Genomic DNA, 7,344 nt, shown 5'->3' on the forward strand with positions numbered 1-7,344 from the left:
TCATTCTTCTCACACACACACACCCCTACCCGGTCTCAGTTGGCTTAACCATTCAGCTACATTATATATATATATACACATATATATATATATATATGTCGCTTATATGTCGCTTGTGTACAAATTGACCTGAAGTGCCGCTGAAATATATTTCTAATCAAGATTTATTTACAAGAAATGTGCAAAACGAAACTTTCAAAAAGTATTCTAATATTCACAGCTTGGCAAAGCCCATTGAGTCAATTTTTGCAAAGACATAAGTGTTGTCGCCTTGTCATATGAGCTTCACCTGTGACTAACAATGGATCAATTAGGTCTCAGGTGTGTATAAAAACAACCCCAGTACACTAGACCTTCACATCAACTGCAACTAGACATCTGCAAGCATGCCTAAGATTCACCCTGAGACTAAAGTTTTGATTATCAAGAGGCTGAGACCAGATCCACTGCTGATGTGGCAGACACCTTCAATGTGTCTCAGCATCAAGTACAGAGGATAAAAAAAACCATTTGAAGACACTGGAGACGTTTTTGACAAGGGAACGTTTGTGGGCTCAAAAATCCAAGGCCAGCCTTTCTACTGCAGCAGAGCTCCACGAGCCTGGTCCTGAAGTCCTGTGTCAACCTGACTGGTTGTCGGATTCTGTCTTGAAATGGCCTCCATGGTTGAATCAGTGCCCAGAAGCCAGCACTAAACAAAAGACAATTGAAAAACTGTGGCATTTGCCAAGGCCCACAGCCTGCTAAAAGGAGGATGATGGAAAAGTGGAAGAAGTGGATTTTTCAGATTAATCTTCGGTTGAATTACACCACAGTTGCCGCAAATATTGCTTGGAGACCTACTGGAGCCCTCATGGATCCAAGATTCACCCAGAAAACATGAAGTTTGGTGGTGGAAAAATCATGGTCTGGGGTAACATCCAGTATTGGGTGTGTGAGAGATCTGCAGGGTGGAAGGCAACATCAATAGTCTCAAATACCAAGAAATTTTAGCTACCTCTTATATTCCCAACCATAAAAGAGGCCAAATTCTGCAGCAGGATGGTGCTCCATCGCATACTTCCATCTCCACTTCAAAGTTCCTCAAGGCGAAGAAGATCAAGATACTCCAGGATTGGCCGGCCCAGTCACCAGACATGAACATCAGTGAGCATATGTGGGGTAGGATGAAAGAGGAAGCATGGAAGACCAAACCAAAGAATATTGATGAACTCTGAGAGGCAGCAAGACTGCTTTCCTAGCTATTCCTGATGACTTCATCAATACATTGTATGAATCCTTGCCAAACCGCATGGATGCAGTCCTTCAAGCTCATGGAAGTCATACAAGATATTAAATTTGGATCTCACAGCACCACTATTTAATTTGCGACATATTTAGTATTTGCAGTAAATTTGTTCAATTTATGTATAGGCGACAAAACTTTTGTCTTGGCAAAATTTGACCTTCTGTCTTGTTTAAATGATAAATCTTGTTTCAGTGAAACTAATTATTTCAGTGCATTGAACATCATTTGTGAGGGTTTTAGCTTTTCATATGAGCTATTTTTACACCAATTGATTAATTAAAAGTCAGGTTATAGCAGGTGTTCTACAAAATAGATAAGCGACAAGACTTTGTCAGGGACTTGTGTGTATGTAGTAGTATGTTGTATGTAGTATGTTGTATGTAGTATGTATGTATGTTATATATTATATATATATAGGATTATATATATATAATATATATATGCGCTCACCTCTATCACCCAGGGAGGCAGACTTGATAGAGTATTCAGCTTTGTGTGGAACAGAAAAATCAGGGTCAGTCATACAAGAAAAATAATCTATTAAAAGTTGCAAAACACAAAAAAAATCACCTTCTACCTTACGCCTAGTCCCCAACTCTCTAATTCCATTGCTGCTTTCATCCTCCATCTTTGTTCTGTTTTCAAACCACCCCCGAATCGTCATCAAACTCTTCTGACTCTGCAGAGACAGTTTTTCTTTTTTTCAAACTACCAAAAAAGAAGCAGTTTTTGTAAGATTCAAAAGACATGTCAGCGTGGCATGTTTCCCCTCTCACAGTTCCATCACATTTCAGAGAGACTGTGAGAAAAACCAAGGTGTGTGAACATCTTCGTGTTGAGAAATTAGAGCCCTCTCTGGCATTAATAAGGTCTGGTTGGAACTTCATTGTAGTGTTTGCATCCTGCAAACTTTGGGCTCTCTCTGCGGTCTCTTACTTTCTTACCCCATCTCCTGACCTTGACCTGGATTGTCACTCACTCTATTTCCAACGACAACGCAATACTTCACAGATGGATGTTTTTCCTCCAAACGCCAATCAGTTCTTCGTCTTCTGTCTTGCGCATCAAACCTCTCGCTCTAGTATGTGCTGTCATTAGAGCTAGTGCTGTTAGGCGACACATGGTAAAATTATGAATTGGTTTAAAATTAGAATTATAGAAAGTAGCTTCTGAAAGAGTCAGAAAATCACCTTGACTGAAATAGTGGTTCAGCCATGATCACAGTGAACAATGAGCAATGAAATTGGCAAAGATGTGATAAAATATAATGCACCCAGTAAAACCTGGGGAATAGACTAACAAATGCTCCTCTTCACCCCCACCCCTCTCCCATTTTTCTTTGCTCTCAGTTCTATTCGGGCCACCGGTCACCCCACATTCCCTTCCGGCTGCTGCACCTGGTGTGGACTCATGCACGTCACCCCGCAGGCTACGAGCGCAAGACGCCCACGAATTCCTCATCGCAGCATTAGACGTTCTACATAGGCACTGCAAAGGGACACCATCAGTAAGCTATATACTATCCATATGTCATTCCCAGTGTGCATACTGCATTTTTTTTTTTCTTTCAAATTTTCTGCAGCCCAAGATGGAGCTCGTTCAAGTCGGACTGATTGGGAAACTCATCAAAGAGCAGTGTCTGTACCTACTGCCCCGATCCATCATGTGGAGCTATACCTTAGATCTACCCATGGAGCACAGTGCCTTACTTTACTTGAAGCATACTGAAGGAGGAATGGTAATAGTGTTGACTAAAGGGACAGGAAGCAAGCGTGTGAGGAATGTCAATAGGCCTTGCTGGTGCATGACAGGCGATCACCCACGACCTGCAGTAATGTTTACTACTAATAGCTAGAATCCAGAGAGTTGTGAAGTGGCGGAGAGGCTGCGCTGCAGGGTAATGGATAAGTGAGAAAGGGGCCGGACAGAGTCTTTCAGAGGAGCTAAACAGGTTGTTGCCGTTATCTGGGTATCTATTTATACTTTCTGCTGTGGTCCACAGGAGATGACAATGGGAAGAAGGCCAACAATCCAAACCACTGTAACTGCATCATGACCAATCTTCACTGGGGGCCTGCAATCAGATGTTACCTGTCAAGTTTGCAGTATGTTTGTGTGTTATCTTGTGTGTTGGGAATAAACTGTGTAAAAATGCAATTTACCGAAATAAAGCCCCATCTAAGATCTTGCTGCCCATTCATGTTGACGGAGTATACATGAGCACCTATTCCCCTTTCCTTCATTATACTCATTCATATCATCATCCATCATCAATCCGATTGCATAGTTTCCTCTCTCCAATGGGCTGATTGATGTGGACACCACCTGTCTTCCAGAGTGGGTGAACCACTGGATGTGTCCTCTCCACTGCTATTATTAAAAGGCCCGGGCCCTGCAGAGCTGCTGTAAGGGCGGTTGTCTAGACAGCCTCACAACCCAAGCGCGCCATGCCCCTGAGCGGTCCTGTCACATTAACATTAGCATGCTGCACTGAACGCAAAGCACCTCGCCCAGACTAGCAGGCAAGCTGAGCCCAGCTCAATGCCCATGTACCTGCCTCACAGTGAATAAAGAGACTGCTGATGCAAAAAAAAAAAAATGCATTCCTCAAGGCTTTCTCAACAAAAAGTGGTATCATAATCTTGCCATATTACTGCAGTGTTGCTCTCTCACCATGTAAATGCATGCCTCCTTGCCTTAATAGCCACCTGTGGTACCGCTGGGTGTTACAGACACCATGACTCACTAATCAACAATGATAGAGTACTGCATGCATTCTACACTGAAAGCCTCCATTTTGCCAAGGCTGCAGTCCATCCTTCATTGGGCTGTAATAATACAACTTCCATATGTTAGGCCAATTTTCTCTGATGTAACACTTAATTGAATTGCAAATGGACCTGGAAGAACAGTGTGTAATTTATGCACATGACACACTCAATCTTCCAGTAGGATTAAACAAAAACATGATCAGAATCTTCAGAGGTTTTGTATGCCATCTAGTTCATCCTTTCATCATGACCTGTAGTAAAGGACCCACAAACTACACACAACACAACAGTATTTATTCAACTTCATCAAACTCTTTTTTTTTTTCTCTAGCGGGTTTCCACGACGATAGATCCATTCTGGGACATCAGTCTGGACCTTCCTGGCTCATCAACGCCTTCTGGCCCCTCAGCCCGGGGGGGATGGCACACAGTCAATGGAGAGAGCCATCTGTCAGGGTCCACCACTCTCACAGACTGCCTACGCGGTACAGCTTCAGTCAGCTGAATCAGACAGATTGCCTTTTTTTCTGCCTGTCCGAGTTTCTCTTTTTATATAAAAACATTTGCAAGGAAAGGAGGGACTGCATTTTTTCAATTGGCTTATTTCCTGTATCCCTTCTGCCACCTCTCCAATTTTTGGATATCAATGTTCCATTGAAATGAATTCATTTATCCCTCCACTTGTTTGAGGGGTCACTATTGTGTCTGCTAGGCACAACAACCTGTTATCCCTGGATCTCATCTTCCATCATCACAAGGCTGGCAGGGCAGAGTCACCTCTCAAATCTCCTCTACTGCCTCTTCATTCTTGCAATTTTTCCTTCTCTCTTATCTATTTCATTCCCTCTCCTCTCCCATTCCAATCCCCTGTGCCCTCACCCTCTACCTCTCACATTTGTCTCATCCCCACCTCGCCTTCTTCCTTCAGACTTTATTTTTTTTTACTGCAGCACCTACACATCCCTAGTTGCTGCAGCAAGTCCTTAAAGTACAGAACTGGTTGTGCTGTTGCCGTGGTGATAGAAGCATTGGCATTACCAGCAAGGCTTTGGGTTGGGTGGGGTGACATACAGACTGGCCGCACCAAAACTCGGCATGCAAACATGATGCACAAGCCCTGAAATCTTCCGATTACTTCAGATCGTATGAAGTATAACTAGGTGAGATCAAAGGGTTTAGTAACATAGCAAAAGAAAATATAAACTATCTTCCTTCCCAGTTTTCACTTCCGTCTCTTGTTTGCCCACATGTTCTCTACTTGTTCACACCCTCTTTCTTTTATTCCAACCCTCCCTCTGCAGGTTTACGCGGCCAGCCAGCATCTAGGAAGCAGTGCCAAAATCAAGTGTGGCGGTTGCCATAGCTACCAGGAATCTACCAAACAGCGACAATGAAGAAGCTCCCCATCGTAGCATGTTTCCATCTTAAAGTGAGTCAGCCAGTGACGTGTACTGCCAATATCACTTCTTACAATTTCTGTCACTTTCTGCACATTTTATTATTTCAGGCTACAGAGCTTAAAATTTCAAATATTAAGCTTTAAAAAAGTCTTCACTGAAGCCGTCTAGGTCTTAAATTATTTCAAATAGGTCTCATTTTCCTGTGTCGTGCAGTTTTTTAAAATTCCGTGATTTTTTTTTTTTTTAAATAAGCGAGACCCCAACCTCAGCTCCGCAACTTCCGTATACAACCTACGTGTCGCTGTGGATCAGAGCCAGCACTAAGAGCGGAGGTGTTTGGTCTCCTTCACAAGGTGACTAAACACCAGTCCTATAATGCGAAAGATATGGGGGAATTGTTTCAGACAATGTATGGTCTCAAAAAGGTCTTGTTAAAGTCTTAAGTTTGAGTGGTAAAACATGCAGAAACCCTTAAATAGGGTGTGTGAATCTAGAACTTATTTTTTCATAATTTTGTCCTATTTAGTTATCTTATTTAGTTTTGATATTTTTTTTTTTTTGAAACAGCATTCTTACTATTACAATAAATAATATAAACTGTAACAGATGCTAATTTGTTCTTGTGTGTATACAGTTTACATCTGATGGAGGAAAATTTCAGATTTTGCAGTGCTTTAGCTTCTGTTACACTGTGTTCAATTCAATTCAGTGGTTGGTGCATTACCTCCTACTGTGTAGCCCTTTCACCCGAGTGTCCCAGGACACCCATGACTTCAATGACTCGTGCCGTCCTCCGCTGGCCATGTTTTATTTTATCATAACGTACTGGGGGGCCTATAATGTATTTATGACATTCATAGGAACATGCTTCAAGAAGATTGTCAGATCATTCCAAGCCTGTCATTAACTTGTTGTGAATGTGTAAATGTGTTACAGACAGGGTGGAAAAAGCATTCTCACTAGCTGTGTTTTTGTATTGTAATGATGATGCTTGTTATTCTAAATGTGTTCTTTCCCTCCCCCACACTCCTCACTTCTCTTTACCATTATTCGCCCCTTCCCCCTCTCTCTCTCTTATGCTTCTTCTCTGGCCATCTCCAGCGGTTTGAGCACTCTGCCAAATGCGGAGGAAGATCACTACATATGTTTCCTTCCCCAGAGTTAGACATGACGCCATTCGGCATCAGGTAAGCCTCTATCTAAGCTTTTCTACCCATAATTGACCTTGTCCGCCAGTCTTCAAATCCAGATATAAATGCACAGATATTTCTAAAAAACAACCCGTACAGCCATTTTAAACGTTTGTACATACTATATGATGATACTACATACTGTACCTACAGGAATTGCACACATTGCATCTCTGCCAAAACGGAATAATCCTATAAATATGTTAAATGTCAGAAAGACAGCAGTAGCTGTAATGCCCCACCCCGTGCTGTAGCATCCATTCAGCTCTGTTCAGCGACCTTAAGATCATTCATAGATGCGATCTCTGCCACCTAGTGGCTCATTCTGCCACCTAGTGGATTATGTGTCAGTGTAGCATGTTCATGCATGCATGGAGCTTTAAAAATGTAATGTCTTTTACTCTTTTCTGTCCGCAGTAAAGAGAGCAGAATGAAGGGCAGTATCAACAGACGGTTGATGTACTAAACAACGACAATAAGTGAGTACCTTGAAAAAATGTACTACAGCAAACTAATTTTAACCTGCTGCTTCACAGCAGTACAGACATAAGCGAAATTCTCCTCAATTGACCTGAAGTGCCGCTGAAATATATTTCTAATCAAGATTTATTTACAAGAAATGTGCAAAACGAAACTTTCAAAAAGTATTCTAATATTCACAGCTTGGCAAAGCCCATTGAGTCAATTTTTGCAAA

At 42.0% G+C, this 7,344-nt stretch overlaps 1 protein-coding gene and 1 long non-coding RNA gene across 4 annotated transcripts in view; one reads left to right on the forward strand and one right to left on the reverse strand.

The window, feature by feature from the left end:
- The window catches only part of LOC116703032 (ubiquitin carboxyl-terminal hydrolase 22), a 44,805-nt gene that overhangs the window by 20,777 nt on the left and 16,684 nt on the right, over positions 1-7,344 (forward strand). The gene's annotated exons all lie outside the window — the stretch shown is intronic.
- Positions 1-7,344, reverse strand: part of LOC116703034 (uncharacterized) — a 16,428-nt gene that overhangs the window by 9,000 nt on the left and 84 nt on the right. Inside the window, exon 2 of the long non-coding RNA XR_004335320.1 lies at positions 2,321-2,331. This is a non-coding gene — a long non-coding RNA (uncharacterized LOC116703034). The remainder of the gene's footprint in view (positions 1-2,320; positions 2,332-7,344) is intronic.

This window comes from Etheostoma spectabile, chromosome 15 (assembly GCF_008692095.1).
Source record: "Etheostoma spectabile isolate EspeVRDwgs_2016 chromosome 15, UIUC_Espe_1.0, whole genome shotgun sequence".
NCBI lineage: Eukaryota > Metazoa > Chordata > Actinopteri > Perciformes > Percidae > Etheostoma > Etheostoma spectabile.